The sequence below is a fragment of the Terrapene carolina genome, unplaced genomic scaffold (assembly GCF_002925995.2).
Source record: "Terrapene carolina triunguis isolate 2854851 unplaced genomic scaffold, T_m_triunguis-2.0 Scaffold951, whole genome shotgun sequence".
NCBI lineage: Eukaryota > Metazoa > Chordata > Testudines > Emydidae > Terrapene > Terrapene triunguis.
This window is the reverse complement of record NW_020665302.1, coordinates 161,210-181,270: the sequence shown is the minus strand read 5'-3', so window position 1 is coordinate 181,270 and position 20,061 is coordinate 161,210. Positions and strand designations below refer to the sequence as shown.

Genomic DNA, 20,061 nt, shown 5'->3' with positions numbered 1-20,061 from the left:
AAACCACTGAGCTATCCCTCCCTCCCACATGTAATGTGACCACGTGTCTAGAATTCATCTTGGGATGTCAGTGTTTTTCCACAGACCAGTCGGGGAACCAAGCTTTGAAACAAAGGGTTCCTGCCATATGCAAAAGCAATACAAGGTGGGGAGTGACTTCATCTGGTGTTCTTCGCTCCCCTCACAAGAAGACTCCTGGAAACTCCTGAGGAAGGAAGACTGAACTGGGGGAAGTGCTGGACTCAGGCTAAAGGGATTTTTAGCCTGTGAATGGAACACCTGGGTATTCCAAGCTGTAAGCAAGTGCAACTTTCCCCTTAAGAATCTGCATCCTGCTTGTATAATCTCTTTGGGTATGAATAGCAGATTCTCACCCTATTTAGTATATTAAGCTTAGTTTGCATTTGTTTATTTGCTAGGTAATCAGCTTGGATCTGTTTGCTATCACTTATATTCACTTAAAATCTCTCTTCTGTAGTTAATAAACTTGTTTTTGCTTTATCTAAACTAGTGAGTTGGAATCATAACTCAGGGACAAAAGGCTGTTGCACGTTCCTCTCCACATTGAGGGAGGGGGACCAATTTTATGCTGTTCAGTTCCCTATGCAGTATAAGAGGGTATCACTTTGGGTTTATACTCCAGAGAGGGTGCGCGCCTGAGGAACTGGGAGTAGCAGGGACTGGTCAGAGAGCCTGCTTGTAACTGCAGCTGGGTGCATCCCTACCTGTATGTAAGCTGGTGAAAGTGCAGGCTGGAGGGCTCTGTAGCTTGTCACAACAGTACAGTGTGAGTGGGAGCCCAGACTCGTGGGACAGGGGGCTCAGTACCACCTCAGTTCCAGGTGGTACCCCAGGGAGAACCTGTCACATTGACAAATTACAATTACATTCAATACACAACTCCTTTATTCCTCTGAGTTCAAGGGAGTGAGGAGACATGGCAGCACAGGTTTCATATTATTAGCACTAGTCCTCTAGTTCGAAGAATTTAACTGATTCTTACAAGTCCTGGACAAAGGAACATGTAACGTTGCTTGGAAAAGAAAGCAGTACCGCATTTATTTTTAAACAAAAAAAGTGTGCAATGCCCATGTTAAGCATTTTAAACTGTATGCATTAGGCACAGGGTTACAGCTACGATAAACTACCTAGCTGGTTATTACATAAGAGAGCTTCACTGTGTTTATTAATATTTTAGTAGTTCTTAAGATTTTCATTTTGAAATATACTTAGGGAATGTGACTCCCAGCGAGCTTGGAATGCAAGTTTATTGGCTTACCATAACAGTGTATTGAAATCTGGCAGTACTGGAACATGCTTTAGAACTGATCTCATGAGAGACTACATGCCTTGAAATGGAAGGGGAGAGAAGCAAATGCATGGGGATATACGGTTTCCTCTGACAACTAGGAATCTGGGTGCTGGGCACCAATTATCAGTGTCTAAAGCAGGGGGAAGCAGAGGGGAGAGTCATTTGCTTCTGGGGAATGCGGAACATGAGCCTGTAGGACAGCAGGATAGGGAGCTGCACAGCAACGAGGGCCTCATTTAACAAATCCAGTAACGAATCCAAAACGAAGGAAGCTGACAGTACAGGGTCATTACAAGAAACAGGTGAGACAAGCATTCCCTCTCTCTTCCCCTTCAGTCTGCACACAGGGCAGTAAGCCAGGACCAGCATTACTTTCTGAGCATAAAGGATGATTGATTAGTAAAACCCTTTGCCTTTGTTGGAAACCTACAAAGCTTAAGAGCCATAATTACAGAATGCAAAGCCAGAGTCTAAGAAAATCCACATACCAATTAAAAGTTGAGAAGGAATCTCAAAGCCTTCACAGCTTCCGTTTTAACTCAAGGGACCCCCAAAACACTAATCAAGATCAATCCAGCACAAGAGAAGCTAGATCTTGGACTACAGGAAAAAAGTCAACTGTTTTAGGAGGGATGAAAGAGTTCCTGGACATGAGTACACTACACCATATTTCTATTATACTATCCCAAGAAGTCCCAGATCGTTCCCAGGACAGGCAAACAAATAAGAGTAGCCATGCAAAAGCTTTTAGGGGAGATCAGTGCAGCTAAGCAGAGAAACAGAAGGGCTGGGGGGGGGGGGGGGGGAGAGGAGATTATCTTATGGCTAGAGAGAGTCACATTGCACAGCCAGCAGCCTCACCCAAACACATGGGAATGGAAGAGAGATGATACACCAAATAATCCAAACTATGCCTGGCACATTGTATTAGAGCATAACATGCACCCTCAACAGTACTACATCTAACCCATCAGCCAGCTAGAGAGAACCTAACACTCCACACCACCTTCAGCAACTGGCACAAAGTCAAAGCTGTTGGGCATAAGCTCTGAAATAACTACAACATTTCCATATAGAAGGGCTGGCATAATTCCAGTCAGGGCTTGAAGACTATCATAAGCCTGTCTTTCACATGAGCTGTGAACCTGAAGTCCTGAACATCTGTGGCCATTTCAGATCCTATGGTGCTTTCTGCAAAGCAAGGTTGTTCACCCTGTTATTTTGGCCAAATTTCAATTTTAGGTAATTGGCTTCTGTCTTTCTATATCCAATTGAAGTAGAGGAACACCAGAATTTTCCTCTTCCTATCTTATGCTGCTGTGTAGCGCTGCAGGGTACTGTTGCACTACTACTGCCATCCACCTCAAACATGGCTGCATTTCCATGGCAGTAGAAGCAATTCCTGTGTATGTACAGTCTGATCCTGAGAGGTGCTGTGCCCCGTAGCCAAGTTAATGGGGGTTGATGGAGTTCAACACCTTTCAGAATTGGGCTTATTGTTTGTAAAGCACTTTAAGGTAAGAGACACTGTAAGATATTATGATGAAGTAAAAACAAAATAAAAAAACCCTTTCATATCACAGCTTAACTATGGACCTGATTCAGAACAGTGCTGAGCACTCCTTAACTTCACTAGTTATAGAACTGAACAGACTGTTTCAAGTAGGATACTGAAGAGACTTTCAGCATAAGGAAATGCCCACAACTGTGGCTGACTATTGTTTCACTACTACTGCTACAACATCAAAGATGACTGTAATAGCAAGAGAAAAGCCATTTTTTAAAAGAAATAAGACATGTGATTGTAAAACCACAGAAAGTGCAGCAGCTGAAACTACTGTTAACATGTCTACACTACAGATTTAAGTTGACCTATGTTAGGTCAACTTACAGCCAACCGCAGTTAATTACTTCTCACCTCCCTGCTCATGGCTGGGAGCAGGGGGCAGCCACCCGGGCTTCTTGGCTCCCTGAGCAGGGAGCCTGGAGCAGCCGGGCGCTCCAGCTGCCCAGCTTTCTTGTCAACTTCATGGCTCCAGTATGGAGCCTGAAATTGATGAGACAGCCAATAGGGAATGTAAGTACAGTAGAACCACAGAGTTAGGAACCCAGAATGGAGGTTGTTCCTAATGCTGAAATGTTTGTAACTCTGAACAAAACATTATGCCTGTTCTTTCAAAAGTTTACAACTGAACAGTGACTTAATACTGCTTTGAAACTTTACAATGCAGAAGAAAAATGCTGCTTTCCCTTAATTTTTTTAGTAGTTTACGTTTAACACAGTACTGTGTTTGGTTTTTTGGGGTCTCCGCTGCTGCCTGATTGCATACTTCTGGTTCCAAATGAAGTGTGTGGTTGACCAATCAGTTTATAACTCTGAGGTTCTACTGTAATGCAGTGTCTACATAAACACTGCGTCACCCTAACTAAACCGACAAGCGCTATGCCCCTCGTGGAGGTGGAGTTGGAGTTATTATGTTGGCGTAGTATTGCACTTACACCGGTGGGACAAGGCTGTAGCGTGTGGCGCTCAAACTTTGTTTAGTGGTCACCCCTTTCACATAGCAAGCCTCTGAGTGCGACCCCCCTTATAAATTAAAAACACCTTTTTATATATTTAACGCCATTATAAATGCTGGAGGCAAAGCGGGATTTGGGGTGGAGGCTAACAGCTCGCGACCCCCCGTTTAATAACCTCGCGACCCCGTGAGGGATCCCGACCCCAGTTTGAGAACCCCTGGTGCACACTGGCATCATGAGGTTGATGTAAGCTGCCTTTAGGTCGACCTACAGTTTAGTGTAGACCAGGCCTCAGTTTTAAATAGGGTGACCAGATGAGATGAAGAAAATATCGGGACACCGGGAGGGGGGGGGGGGAATATCGGGACAAATTGCATCCCGACCAGAGATCGGTCGGGACGCGGGACAAACAGCTAAAAATCAGGACGGTCCCGATTTTATCAGGACGTCTGGTCACCCTAGATTTAAAACTAACTAAATTTTGATTTGGCAGGGTTCCTTTAGTGTTGGCTATGAAATATTTAGGATACAGAATTTCTTGGATTGACTATGTTTTGATCCAATAGATTTTATTAATAAAGAAAACAGTATCCCTTGCACCTAATGCTTGGATCTGTTAATAAGGGAACATTTGGTTCCATGTTAAACAGGATACCCACACTGAAACAAACAAAAATCCTTTTTCATAGCCAACTTTTTGAATATACCATTTGAAAACAAAAGGAAAACAGATTAGCTATAGGAAATGGAGGGGGGAAATGGAGTGGAAATTCTGGCACAATGAGGATAGCAAACAGCCATGAAAATAACAATGTGTATATGGATATAAATGAATTTATGTAACTCATGGACTATAATATCCACCAGCAATTGCATAAATGAGGCCAGAAATACTTACCCAAATGCTTCACTATATCCAGATCTAGGGGATTGCCTAGAGCAGGGGAGGCCAACCTGAGCCTGAGAAGGAGCCAGAATTTACTAATGTACATTTCCAAAGAGCCACAGTAATACGTCAGCAGTCCCGTCCCCCCACCAACAGCACCCCCCCTCCGCTCCCACAGCCGCCCACCCCCGCCAATCAGCGTCTCCCCCTCCCTCCCTGCACCTCCCAATCAGCTGTTTCGTGGCATGCAGGAGGCTGGGGAGAGGGACCGGGGGGGGGGGGGGGGCAGGGCACAGCAGGCTCAGGGAAGGGGGCAGGAAGGGGTGGAGGGGGGCAGGGCCTGTGGCAGAGCCAGGGGTTGAGCAGTGAGCACCCCCTGGCACATCGGGGCTGGAGCTACAGGCGCCAACTTTCCAGAGTCGGTGCCTATACAAGAAGCCACATATTATTAACTTCTGAAAAGCCGCATGTGGCTCCAGAGCCACAGATTGGCCACCCCGGCCTAGAAATTCCACAACTCTGAACCCAGATCCCTAAGCTCTAACGAGGTGATGGGAAGTGCTGCTGAGATCACTCATGCTCTCTTGGGGCCTGTCTACACTAGCTGTTTTTACACACACAATCTTGCTCAAGGTTTCCCCACCGGTGAGAGTATAGTTAGTGCAGGGAAGGTACCTGGCATTTTTAATCACTGTTGTCTAGAACTGCTCTGATCGGCGTTAGATGATACAGTGGTCAAAACACCAGCCAGTCTACACTAGCGCTAACTTGCTCCCACCAGAGGGGCTGCACTGGTAGGAGCAACTGGAAGAATTTTAAAGAGTAAATGTAGAGAGAGCCTCAGAGGGAGATAGACACTCACAGCACCCTTTGTTAGTGCCATAACTAGAACACTAATCTTCAACCTCTGGATAACAGACGTTTCAGCCTAGCTGAAAACCTATATCACAACAAAATGTTTTGGTCACACTAAGGCAACATTTCCAATAGTTTATGCAACCTCCTTTTTAACTACACAGCCATACTCCAGATGGACAGTTGACAGCCAGCAACACACAAAGCTTGTACTCATTGGGGACAGATAAAAATCTAATCCTTCCAAGCCTATCAGTATGTGCTGATTTCACCCTGTACACACTCACAATCCAACAACATCATATTTCCATCAATAAACTTACATATAGGAAAAGAAAGAAAAATACTGCCTGAGAACTCAGTCTCGATCCAGTGATTTAGACTTTTAAATTAGGCTTATTGCAAATGAATAGTAAAAACAGGTATGATTTGTTGGTTTGAGGATATTTACAATGTCAACAATGTGTTTTAACTGTTTATGAAGCTTCAACTTTTTGAATCTCAATATGTCATTAAATAATTGTCTGACCCACTCCCATAATTTCCCACAACTGTGATAATTTAAATAAAAAATGCTTAAAAATAAACATCGATATCTGTTGAAATGATAAACAAATAAAAAAAATCAAATTCTACCAATCCTACTGACAGAACAGAGCAGATGCAAACATCAGCACCTCCAAAACAAGATGCTTTATATGTTGATAAGATGAGAATGGGAATAAGGTCGGAATAGAATGGCTCCTGCAATATTAACTATGAAGTTACTATTATCTACTGCACAATGATAATGACTGTTCCACAAAGCGAACAGCTGAAGTCGGTGTCTATAACCTGGAGTCAAGAAGGGGGGAAAAAATCCAGATTATATATAAAATAATTCAATATGTAATTTACTGCTGAATCAAGCTGCATCTGTTTTATTTTGGATAGCCAAATAAATTCATATTGCACAAAATGTCCTACTCTAACTGCAAGGTTGCACTGTAATACTTTGATGTAGATGAGACAAAGAGCATGAGGCCTGCTCAAGAGCCACTTTGCAATACAATTACCCACACGACTCCAGAGCATATTCAACCGCTTACAACAATTAATCCAATTTAAAATTAAGGTATTTGGAAGGCACCGCCTTCCCATGTTACTATGTTTTTAGTTTAGATAGTTACATTAGGTTAAAAATGCTGGCATCTGATAGATCACTAACCTCCACGTAGAGCAGAAAGATTTAAATTGACTGTCAGTCTACACTGAGAAGTTATATCAGCAAAGCTACATTGGTCAGGGGTGTGAAAAAACCCACACCCAACCATCATAGCTATACCAATCAGCGTAGATGAAGCTATGAAGAGGGGTTCCATTGACAATGCCAGCTTCATTCAGGTGTGTGTGTGTTCCCATACGGACAGAAAAAACCCTTTTGTTAGTGTAGGCTATGTCTATACTACAGGGGTACGCCAGCATAGTCTCCATAGTGTGGACATCCCATAGCCACTTCAACACAGCAACCTGTCAGAAAAAATGCATTCCCACAGCACCTGCTCCTAGCCTAACTATGCGGCATGAGGAATGGAAGCATGAATGTTAATGCCAACACAAAATGAACAATTCATGTCATCGGCTTCATTCAATGGTGGGGAAGTGACACACCCCTGTTGCTGCAATAGAGACTCAGCTCTTATGCGGGAAGCAAAGTTGTCACCTGATTCTAAACACCCACATAAAGCTGGATCCTTACAAAAACCCCAAGGATTTACTCATTATCAGAGGGAAAAGAGCGAGTACAACAGGAGTGTCTGAAGGCTAACAGTAGACCCAAGTGTCCATCCAGGCCTTTTTACTCTGCTTGTATCAGAACACCTACCCAAATGTATCCCATGCACTGCTACAGACTAGGGACCGAATGGCTAGGAAGCAGTTCTGCAGAAAAGGACCTAGGGGTTACAGTGGACGAGAAGATGGATATGAGTCAACAGTGTGCCCTTGTTGCCAAGAAGGCTAACGGCATTTTGGGCTGTATAAGTAGGGCATTGCCAGCAGATTGAGGGACGTGATCATTCCCCTCTATTCGACATTGGTGAGGCCTCATCTGGAGTACTGTGTCCAGTTTTGGGCCCCACACTACAAGAAGGATGTGGAAAAATTGGAAAGAGTCCAGCGGAGAGCAACAAAAATGATTAGGGGGCTGGAGCACATGACTTATGACGAGAGGCTGAGGGAACTGGGATTGTTTAGTCTGCAGAAGAGAAGAATGAGGGGGGATTTGATAGCTGCTTTCAACTACCTGAAAGGGGGTTCCAAAGAGGATGGATCTAGACTGTTCTCAGTGGGAGCAGATGACGGAACAAGGAGCAATGGTCTCAAGTTGCAGTGGGGGAGGTTTAGGTTGGAAATTAGGAAAAACCTTTTCACTAGGAGGGTGGTGAAGCACTGGAATGGGTTACCTAAGGACGTGGCGGAATCTCCATCCTTAGAGGTTTTTAAGGTCAGGCTTGACAAAGCCCTGGCTGGGATGATTTAGTTGGGGATTGGTCTTGCTTTGAGCAGGGGGTTGGACTAGATGACCTCCTGAGGTCCCTTCCAGCCCTGATATTCTATGATTCTATGAAATGTGAATTTAAATCATTTTGTCAGCATGCCAAGTGCTAGCTTATTTACTCAAAAGATTAGTTTTTGCATCTTCAAAATGTCGCTTTCCACAAAATTGAGGCCTCAAGATATTTAGCAGATCAGTTTGCAAAAATCAACTTCTAGCTTGAGGTTTCACATGCAAGTACCATGCCAATTTGGGCTTGTGGAGAGAAGAGGTGGGAGTAATAGAACAAGACTGTCCCACTGGTTACACACACAAAGAGGAGCAGAGTGGGAGGTGGCACATGCATTCTATACTATAAGTGAACAGAGGCCATTTATTACACAGAAATATCACTGCCCTTTTGAATGATTTCCTTCACAGTCCACAGATGTGTATTAAATATGTAGCGGCCTTAATTACTTGTCAGCTAGAAACTGGTTTGTGTTTCTTATTTAAGGGAAAAGACAAGTCTTAACCAGCAAAGTAGCTCCTCTTTATAAATATAGTTCAGTTAAACAAGGCAGCTAAACCCAACTCACCGCACTGGAAAGATCCCCTGTGGTCAGGTCCCAAGGCAGGGACCATTCAGAAATAACACAGGACACCAGGAAAAACACAGATGGGAGCCCTGGCTCCAGTGCCTCTTTGGGGCCAGGGACCCCCACCGACAGAAGCCTGCCAGACGTGGGAACCCTGGAGCCCAGTCACCCGGCCTGGCAGAAGCAGGCCTGAGCCCGCACAGAGCTCGTGGGTTCAGCTGGGCCATCGTAAAGCGACTCCACCTGGGCCAGGGGAGAGGGTAGGAGCAGGGCCGTGCGGGAGCCAGGCCGGGGCGGTCACAGCGCTGGGGGGGGGGGGGGGGGGCAGGGCACTGGGGCCCGGGGGGGGGCCGGGCGGGAGCCGGGCCGGGGCGGTCACAGCGCTCGGGGGGGGGATTGGCGGGAGGCCAGAGGGACGGGGCGGTCACTGCAACCCCCACTCCGGGGCCCTAGCTCGGTCCCTACCAATCGTGGTTCTGTTCTCCGGCTCCGACCGCTTCCTCCGCGCTGCCCGGACCTCGATCTCTGCAGCTGCCACCGGCCCGACGGAAGTGAGAATGGGGGCGGGGGAATGCTTCCGGGGCACGGGGCGGGCGGGGCGTCACGTGGAGGCAGTAGCGGGGGTCCGGTGGGGGCGCGGGGAGCCCAGCGAGGGGCGCGGGGGTGTTGCGGGGGCAGAGCCAGTTCACCTCAGGCTCTTCGCTGGCATCACAAGCGATCCAAACAAGCGCGCGGGGGAGGGGGGGTCTCTGCTCTTGGTCCCGGCCCCGGCCCGGGTTTGCCTGTATCCGGGGCTCGCACCGATGTTCCCAGACTCCCGGGGGCGGCTATCCCAAACCCAGCAACCGAAATTATACCAGAGTATTACAGCTCACAGGAGACTAGACTAGTATGTGCCACAGGGAGAGACTAGGAGAGACCGAGGTGCATGAGTGCCCGAGGCTCCTGCAGTGGCAGAGAAATGATTAAGTGAGATACACCTAGATAATCCCGGCAAGTGACCCGCACCCCATACTGCAGCAGAATGCAAAAATTTCCTGACTCCACATATGGTGATCAGTTAGACCTTGAACATGTGAGGAAGAACCAGCCCACCAAGCATCTGAAAGAGAGAATGCTCAGTGCCACCTCACAGCCCTTCCCCACCCCATCCAGGTTTCTGAGTGGTATCATAGAATATCAGGGTTGGAAGGGACCTCAGGAGGTCATCTAGTCCAGCCCCCTGCTCAAAGCAGGGCCAATCCCCAACTAAATCATCCCAGCCAGAGCTTTGTCAAGCCTGACCTTAAAAACGTCTAAGGAAGGAGATTCCACCACCTCCCTAGGTAACCCATTCCAGTGCTTCACCACCCTCCTAGTGAAATAGTGTTTAATAATATCCAACCTAAACCTCCCCCACTGCAACTTGAGACCATTGCTCCTTGTTCTGTCATCTGCTACCACTGAGAACAGTCTAGATCCATCCTCTTTGGAACCCCCTTTCAGGTAGTTGAAAGCAGCTATCAAATCCCCCCTCATTCTTCTCTTCTGCAGACTAAACAATCCCAGTTCTCTCAGCCTCTCCTCATAAATCATGTGCTCCAGCCCCCTAATCAGTTTTGTTGCCCTCTGCTGGACTCTTTCCAATTTTTCCACATCCTTCTTGTAGTGTGGGGCCCAAAACTGGACACAGGACTCCAGATGAGGCCTCACCAATGTCTAATAGAGGGGAATGATCACATCCCTCGAACTGGACCTAACCAGATCAGCTACAACATCACCGGCTCATTCACCTGCACGTCCACCAATGTTATATATGCCATCATGTGCCAGCAATGCCCCTCTGCTATGTACATTGGCCAAACTGGACAGTCACTACGCAAGAGGATAAATGGACACAAGTCAGATATCAGGAATGGCAATACACAAAAACCTGTAGGAGAACACTTCAACCTCCCTGGCCACACAATAGCAGATGTTAAGGTAGCCATCTTACAGCAAAAAAACTTCAGGACCAGACTCCAAAGAGAAACTGCTGAGCTCCAGTTCATTTGCAAATTTGACACTATCAGATCAGGATTAAACAAAGACTGTAAATGGCTATCCAACTACAGAAGCAGTTTCTCCTCCCTTGGTGTTCACACCTCAACTACTAGCAGAGCACCTCACCCACCCTGATTGAACTAACCTTGTTATCTCCATACTGATTTATACCTGCCTCTGGACATTTCCATTATTTGCGTCTGATGAAGTGGGCATTCACCCACGAAAGCTTATGCTCCAATACCTCTGATAGTCGTAAAGGTGCCACAGGACCCTCTGTTGCTTTTTACAGATTCAGACTAACACGGCTACCCCTCTGATACTTGACATCCCTCGATCTGCTGGCAATGCCTCTACTTATACAGCCCAAAATGCTGTTGGCCTTCTTGGGAACAAAGGCACACTGTCGACTCATATCCAGCTTCTCATCCACTGTAACCCCCAGGTCCTTTTCTGCAGAACTGCTGCCTAGCCACTTGGTCCCTAATAGCAGTGCATGGGATTCTTCCGTCCTAAGTGCAAGACTCTGCACTTGTCCTTGTTGAACCTCATCAGATTTCTTTTGGCCCAATCCCCTAATTTGTCTAGGTCCCTCTGTATTCTATCTACCACTCCTCCCAGTTTAGTGTCATCTGCAAACTTGCCGAGGGTGCAATCCACGCCATCCTCCAGATCATTAATGAAGATATTGAACAAAACCGGCCCCAGGACCGACCCTTGGGGCACTCCGCTTGATTCCGGCTGCCAACTAGACATGGAGCCATTGATCACTACCCATTGAGCCCGACAATCTAGCCAACTTTCTATCCACCTTATAGTCCATTCATCCAGCCCATATTTCTTTAACTTCCTGGCAAGAATACTGTGGGAGACCGTAACAAAAGTTTTGCTAAAGTCAAGGAATAACACATCCACTGCTTCCCCCTCATCCACAGAGCCGGTTATCTCGTCATAGAATTCAATTAGGTTAGTCGGGCATGACTTGCCCTTGGTGAATCCATGCTGACTGTTCCTGATCACTTTCCTCTCCTCTAAGTGCTTCAGAATTGATTCCTTGAGGACCTGCTCCATGATTTTTCCAGGGACTGAGGTGAGGCTGACTGGCCTGTAGCTCCTCCTCCTTCCCTTTTTTGAAGATGGGCACTACATTCGCCTTTTTCCAGTCATCCGGGACCTCCCCCGATCGCCATGAGTTTTCAAAGATAATGGCCAATGGCTCTGCAATCTGCCAACTCCTTTAGCACCCTCGGATGCAGCACATCCGGCCCCATGGACTTGTGCTTGTCCAGCTTTTCTAAATAGTCCTGAACCACTTCTTTCTCCACAGAGGGCTGGTCATCTCTTCCCCCATGCTGTGCTGCCCAGTGCAGTAGTCTGGGAGCTGACCTGGTGGCCGTGTTAGTCTGTATCAGCAAAAACAACTCCCAGTCTTTATTCAGGCCTAATTTGATGGTGTCCAGTTTGCAAATTAATTCCGGTTCTGCAGTTTCTCATTGGAGTCTGTTTTTGAATTTTTGTTGTTGAAGAATTGCCACTTTTAAGTCTGTTATTGAGTGTCCAGGGAGATTGAAGTGTTCTCCTACTGGTTTTTGAATGTTATAATTCTTGATGTCTGATTTGTGTCCATTTATTCTTTTGCGTAGAGACTGTCCGGTTTGGTCAATGTACATGGCAGAGGGGCATTGCTGGCACATATCACATTGGTAGATGTGCAGGTGAATGAGCCTCTGATGGTGTGGCTGATGTGGTTAGGTCCTATGATGGTGTTTGCAAACTGGACACCATCAAATTAGGCCTGAACAAAGACTGGGAGTGGATGGGTCACTACAAAAACTCATTTCCCCCTGCTGATACTCACATCTTCTTGTCAACTGTTTGAAATGAGCCACCTTGATTGCATTGGCCTCATTAGCACTACAAAAGTGATTCTTCCTCCCTTGGTATTCACCCCTTCTTGTCAACTGTTGAGAATAGCCCACTTCCACCTTAATTGAATTGGCTCGTTAGCACTGACCCCCCACTTGGTACGGCAACTCCCATCTTTTCATGTGCTGTGTATTTATACCTGCCTCTGTATTTTCCACTCCATGCATCTGATGAAGTGGGTTATATCCCACTTATGCCCAAATACATTTGCTAGTCTCTAAGGTGCCATAAGGACTCCTTGTTGTTTTTCTATCCAATTTAGTGTCCTATCTCCAGCTGTGGCTGGCCCTGATGCTTCAGAGGAAGGAGACCAAAAAAACAAAATAAACCCTCAAAAATCAAACCACCTTTGTGGGGGGGAATCCCTGAATAATGAGCTTTTAGGAACATGAGACATAAACCAGAAGTGAGCCCCAGGACTGCTGAGTCCTGCTCTCCCACCATCACAAGCAACCCAGCCATACAATCCTACTCATAAATTTGTCCGTCTCTCTCTAAACTAATTGTTTGCCCCCACAATTCTTATTGGGAGGTTGTTCCAGACACACTCTCCTCTGACGGTTAGAAACCTTCTCACTTCCAGCCTCAATTTATTCAAGGCCAGTTTATCCTTGTTTGTTCTTATGCCAACATTGTCCTTTAGCTCCAGTAGCTCTTTCCCCTCCCTGGTGTTTATCCGCCAGTGTATTCATAAAGAGCAATCAGATCCCCTCACAGCCTTCTTTTTGCTGAACAAACCAAGCTTTTCCTGTCTCCTCTCCTCCATACCCCTGCTCACCTAGTAGTTCTTCTGTGGCCCTGTTCCCATTTGAATTCATCTTTCTTGAACATGGGTGATGGCATGGAGCAGGTTCAGATATCCTGGTGATGGATGCTGTATAAGAGCTTGTCTACACTGGCACTTTACAGCGCTGCAACTTTCTCACTCGGGTGTGAAAAAACACCCCCCTGAGCGCAGCAAGTTTCAGCGCTGTAAAGCGCCAGTGTTGACAGTGCACCAGCACTGGGAGCTACGCCCCTCGTGGAGGTGGGGTTTTAGAGCGCTGGGAGAGCTCTCTCCTAGCGCTCTGCCACGACTACACAAGCCACGTTTAAAGTTGCCAGTGTAGACTAGCCCTAAGAATCTAAACCAGAGGTGGGCAAACTATGGCCCGCGGGACCGTCCTGCCCGGCCCCTGAGCTCCTGGCCCGGGAGGCTACCCCCGGCCCCTCCCCTGCTATCCCCGCTCCCCCGCAGCCTCAGCTCACTCGCTGGCGCAATGCTCTGAGAGGTGGGGCTGTCAGCTCCTGGGGCAGCGCAGCTGCAGAGCCACAGCCTGACCCGGTGCTCTGTGCTGCGTGCTGGCGGCGGCGGTGGCAGTGGCAGTGGCGGCTGTAGCGCCACCAGTGCTCCAGGCAGTGCGGTAAAGGGGCACAGAGTAGGGGGGGTTGGATAGAGGGCAGGGGAGTTCAGGGTGGTGGTCAGGGGGTGGGGGGGTGGATAGGAGTCGGGGTGGTTGTGTGGGGAGCAGTGGGTTGAATGGGGGCAGGGGTCCCACAGGGGCCATCAGGAAAGAGAGGGAGGGTTGGATGGGGGGGCGGGCAGGGGTTCCGGGGGCAGTGAGGGGACAGAGAGAAGGGGTGGTCGGATGGGGCAGGAGTCCCGGGGGGGGGGGCAGATAGGAGGTGTGGGGGGGGGCACGACCCCCTCCCCTAACCAGCCCTCCATACAATTTACGAAACCCGATGCGGCCCTCAGGCCAAAAAGTTTGCCCCTGATCTAACCAGATTGATCTCTGAGCTATCTCCAGGGGGAGTGGGAGGAGCAGGAGAGAGGGGTAAGGACTATCAGGAGGAGAAAAGCTATGGAACATGAGGGCATTCAGACACAGAGGAGCAGGTGGGTGCTAGCTCATGGGTGGAGGTGGGCATAGAGGCATGCAGACACACAGTATAGATTGAGTGCAGATTTCCCTTCTAATGTATTATGATTGTGACACTGGCAGACCAGGTGTCTCCCATGTCTTAACTGAGCACTGACCGATACAGAGCTGAAATCAGTTTGGCTCACTTGTGTGTTAGTATTGTTAAAATAGGTATTAGGATGATAAAAATGGGCTTAGTGTTTAGACTTCATTGAATGTCTGTAAACTGCTGCATGCATTAATCTCCCTTATAACATCTGTAACCCATATTGTAAGGTAATATTTAAACATTTGTATTGCAGTATAAGCCTCTGTAACTGTGTAAATCACCAGAGAGGAGAGAGACATTAACTAGTGTTAGAGTAGCAGCCGTGTTAGTCTGTATCCACAAAAAGAACAGGAGTACTTGTGGCACCTTAGAGACTAACAAATTTATTTGAGCATAAGCTTTCATGGGCTACAGCCCACTTCTTCGGATGCATAGAATGGAACATATATTGAGGAGATATATATACACATACAGAGAGCATGAAAAGGTGGGAGTTGTCTTACCAACTCTGAGAGGCCAATTAAGTAAAAGAAAAAAACTTTTGAAGTGATAATCAAGATAGCCCAGTACAGACAGTTTGATAAGAAGTGTGAGAATACTTACATGGGGAGATAGATTCAATGTTTGTAATGGCTCAGCCATTCCCAGTCCCTATTCAAGCCTAAATTGATTGTATCTAGTTTGCATATCAATTCAAGCTCAGCAGTTTCTCATTGAAGTCTGTTTTTGAAGCTTTTCTGTTGTAAGATAGCCACCCGCAGGTCTGTCATTGAATGACCAGACAGGTTAAAGTGTTCTCCTACTGGTTTTTGAATGTTATGATTCCTGATGTCAGATTTGTGTCCATTAATTCTTTTGCATAGAGACTGTCTGGTTTGGCCAATGTACATGGCAGAGGGGCATTGCTGGCACATGATGGCATATATCACATTGGTAGATGTGCAGGAGAACGAGCCTCTGATGGTGTGGCTGATGTGATTAGGTCCTACGATGATGTCACTTGAATAGATATCTGGACAGAGTTGGCATCGGGCTTTGTTACAAGGATAGGTTTCTGGGTCAGTGTTTTTGTTCAGTGATGTGTGGTTGCTGGTGAGTATTTGCTTCAGGTTGGGGGGTTGTCTGTGAGCAAGGACAGGTCTGTCTCCCAAGATCTGTGAGAGTGAGGGATCATCTTTCGATATATGCCATTATGTGCCAGCAATGCCCCTCTGCAATGTACATTGGCCAAACCAGACAGTCTCTACGCAAAAGAATAAATGGACACAAATCTGACATCAGGAATCATAATACTCAAAAACCAGTGGGAGAACACTTTAACCGGTCTGGTCATTCAATGACAGACCTGCGGGTGGCTATCTTACAACAGAAAAGCTTCAAAAACAGACTCCAATGAGAAACTGCTGAGCTTGAATTGATATGCAAACTAGATACAATCAATTTAGGCTTGAGTAGGGACTGGGAATGGCTGAGCCATTACAAACATTGAATCTATCTCCCCATGTAAGTATTCTCACACTTCTTATCAAACTGTCTGTACTGGGCTATCTTGATTATCACTTCAAAAGTTTGTTTTTTCTCTTACTTAATTGGTCTCTCAGAGTTGGTAAGACAACTCCCACCTTTTCATGCTCTCTGTATGTGTATATATATCTCCTCAATATATGTTCCATTCTATGCATCTGAAGAAGTGGGCTGTAGCCCACGAAAGCTTATGCTCAAATAAATTTGTTAGCCTCTAAGGCACCACAAGTACTCCTGTTCTTATTAACTAGTGTGAAATGCTGGTCTCCAACAGAATGTGTTACACCCTGGCCAACAGGAAAGGCCCATTGACACCAGGTGAACTACTGTGGAACTACTTTCATTGCTCTCCCCCCTCCTCCACCCCATGAAGCTGAGTCATGCAAGTGAATTCCTTCCATCAGCTGAGTTTGCAGCTCAAAGTGCAAGGGTGGGGAAGGGAATAAAAAAACCCTAAAAAGAAGGAACTGTATCTCTATGCTGCTTGCAATCTGAAGGGCAAGGTTTTCTAGCCATAAGCAAGATATTCCTAGCTGCTTAGCCTGGGTTAGCCCTTAAGGACATATAGAGCTTGCTTATTATCGAAGCTTCTGTTACCTTTTGAACCTTAAGATTGTAACTCATTTATAAGTAAGTGTGTACCACACACACACACCTGCTTTAACCTTGGAAATAACTCACTTATTTCCTTTTTCCTATTAATAAATCTTTCAATAGTTTGTTACTGGATTGGCTACAAGCACATAGGGTGACCAGACAGCAAATGTGAAAAATCGGGATGGGGGTGAGGGGTAATAGGATCCTACATAAGAAAAAGACCCCAAAATCAGGACCGTCCCTATAAAATCGGGACATCTGGTCACCCTACAAGCACAGTCTTTTTGGTGTGAGATCTAAGGTGCAATTGACCTGGGGTAAGGGACTGGTCCTTTGGACTGGAAGTAACTTGAATATTGCTAGGTTTCAGAGTAGCAGCCGTGTTAGTCTGTATTCGCAAAAAGAACAGGAGTACTTGTGGCACCTTAGAGACTAACAAATTTATTTGAGCATAAGCTTTCGTGGGCTACAGCCCACTTCTTCGGATGCATAGAATGAAACATATAGTAAGGAAATATATATACATACAGAACATGAAAAGGTGGAAGTGGCCATATCAACTCTAAGAGGCTAATTAATTAAGATGAGGTATAATCAGCAGTAGAAAAAAAACTTTTGTAGTGATAATCAAGATGGCCCATTTCAGACAGTTGACAAGAGGTGTGAGGATACTTAACAGGGGGAAATAGATTCAATCTGTGTAATGACTCAGCCATTCCCAGTCTCTATTCAAGCCTAAGTTAATGGTATCTAGTTTGCATATTAATTCAAGCTCAGCAGTTTCTCGTTGGAGTCTATTTTTGAAGCTTTTCTGTTGCAAAATTGCCACCTTCAAGTCTGTCACTGAGTGGTTAGAGAGGTTGAAGTGTTCTACTGGTTTTTGTATGTTATGATTCCTGATGTCAGATTTGTGTCCATTTATTCTTTTGCATAGAGACTGTCTGGTTTGGCCAATGTACATGGCAGAGGGGCATTGCTGGCACATGATGGCATATATCACATTGGTAGATGTGCAGGTGAACGAGCCCCTGATGGCATGGCTGATGTGATTAGGTCCTATGATGGTGTCACTTGAATAGATATGTGGACAGAGTTGGCATCGGGCTTTGTTGCAAGGATTGGTTCCTGGGTTGGTGTTTTTGTTGTGTGGTGTGTGGTTGCTGATGAGTATTTGCTTCAGGTTTGGGGGCTGTCTGTAAGTGAGGACAGGTCAGTCTCCCAAGATCTGTGAGAGTGAGGGATCATCTTTCCGGATAGGTTGTAAATCTTTGATGATGCGCTGGAGAGGTTTTAGTTGGGGGCTGAAGGTGATGGCTAGTGGCGTTCTGTTATTTTCTTTGTTGGCCCTGTCTTGTAGGAGGTGACTTCTGGGTACTCGTCTGGCTCTGTCAATCTGTTTTTTCACTTCAGCAGGTGGGTATTGTATTTTTAAGAATGCTTGATAGAGATCTTGTAGGTGCTTGTCTCTGTCTGAGGGATTGGAGCAAATGCGGTTGTATCTTAGAGCTTGGCTGTAGACAATGGATCGTGTGATGTGGTCTGGATGAAAGCTGGAGGTATGTAGGTAAGTATAGCGGTCAGTAGGTTTCCGGTATAGGGTGGTGTTTATGTGACCATCGTTTATTAGCTTATTATTATTATTACTGTGATTCCTGCTATTAGGGATCATCTCTCACAATGGTTGGCTTGCCTAGGTGACAAGATAGAGCACCCCAGGGGGACTGTCTGTGACTCTATGGCCTGTCTAGACTGGCAAGTTTCTGTGCAGTAAAGCAGCTTTCTGCAAGTCCCGAGGTGCACACACTGCCAAGGCACTTAGTGCGCAGAAACTGCGCAGTTGCAGCGCTTCAAAAAACCCACCCTGACGAGAGGCGTACAGCTTTCTGCGCCAGGGCTACAGTGCTGCGGTGCCAGTGTAGACAACATGGCGATTACAGCGCTGCGATTGGCCTCCGGGAGGTGTCCCACAATGCCTGTTCTCACCTCTCTGGCCACCCATTTGAACTCTACTGCCCTGCCCTCAGGTGACCACCCCCTACATTCCTTTTGAAATTTGAAAGTCCCCTTCCTGTTTGCTTGCTGATGCGTCTCAGCGCATCTTTCCAGGTGGCCATGCCTGCTCCACGCACCAGGCAATCCTCCGCTTCGAGCAATGCTGAGCTGCTGGACCTCATCAGCATCTGGGGAAAGGGGGCTGTCCAGTCCCAGCTGCGCTCCAGCCGTAGGAATTATGACACCTACGGACAGATTTCACGATGCATGATAGAAAAGGGCCATGACCGGGACACACTGCAGTGCAGGGTCAAAGTGAAGGAGCTGCGGAACGCCTACCACAAGGCGCGGGAGGCAAACCGCCGCTCCGGCGCTGCGCCCACGAGCTGCTGGTTCTACAAAGAGCTGGACGTGATACTCAGCGGTGACCCCACCTCCACTGCGAAGGCCACAGTGGATACTTCGGTGGCTCACATGCCAGTCAAGAGTGGACCGAGCCAGGAGGAGGAAATCTTGGACGAAGAGGGGGAGGGGGACCCAGAGTCAGAGGATGACTCGGAGGTCAGAGATGAATGCAGCCAGGAGCTCTTTTCTACCCCGGAGGAGGCTAGCCAGTCACAGCAGTTGGATCTTGGCGAAGGGCAAACAGAAGAGGAGGCCCCTGGTAAATGGATCTGATTTTGGGAATTGCTGAAGCGCGTTGTTGGGGGCAGGAGGGTTGCAGAAAGCAGGCTTGTCTACCACCACATGCCTAGTCTGAGCGGCAGAACAGGCTGTTGATTGACTCCCTCACTTCACGGGAGTCTCCCTCAGAGATCTCCAGGAAACTCTCGTGGAGATACTGGGCAATCCGCTGCCACAGGTTCCTCGGCAGAGCTGCTTTGTTTCTTGCCCCATTAATGGTAACTTTCCCGTGCCACTGTGCTGTCATGGAGGGCTGGGGGGGACCATTGCCGCACACAGGCGAGCCACATAGGAGCCAGGGTGGAAGCTGCAGTCTTGGAGAAGACCCTCCCTTGATTCCCTGCTCACCCTCAGCAGCGAGATATCTTCCATAATGAACACAGCCTGAGGAAAGTGTGGGGACAGGAATGATTATCAGGCCCCCCGACAGTGCTGGCTCTCCCCAAGAGCCACGTGCCCAGTGTACAGCAGGGTCCGGGAAGAGTGATTTCCCCTGTCCCTGAGGCTACTCACCATTTTGGGGGTCTTGTGTCTCATGTGTGCTTGCCTAGGGCCAGCCAGTTAGTGACAGGTGTGTGAGTACTGGCTGTGTTTTAAAGCACTGAATCAGTGGTCTGGGTGTTGCAAGCAGAGGTGAAAGTAAGCCGGTACGGGCCGGTACGGAGGACCGGCAAGA

At 47.2% G+C, this 20,061-nt stretch overlaps 1 protein-coding gene across 5 annotated transcripts in view; it reads right to left on the bottom strand.

Annotated features, from left to right (window-relative positions):
* Positions 1 to 9,228, bottom strand: part of AP1B1 (adaptor related protein complex 1 subunit beta 1) — a 67,124-nt gene extending 57,896 nt beyond the window's left edge. For all 5 annotated transcript variants that reach the window (XM_029913832.1, XM_029913833.1, XM_026661248.2 and 2 more), the window contains exon 1: positions 9,153 to 9,228. The gene's annotated coding sequence lies outside the window, so the exon portion shown is untranslated. The remainder of the gene's footprint in view (positions 1 to 9,152) is intronic.
* Between the last annotated feature and the right edge of the window lie 10,833 nt (positions 9,229 to 20,061).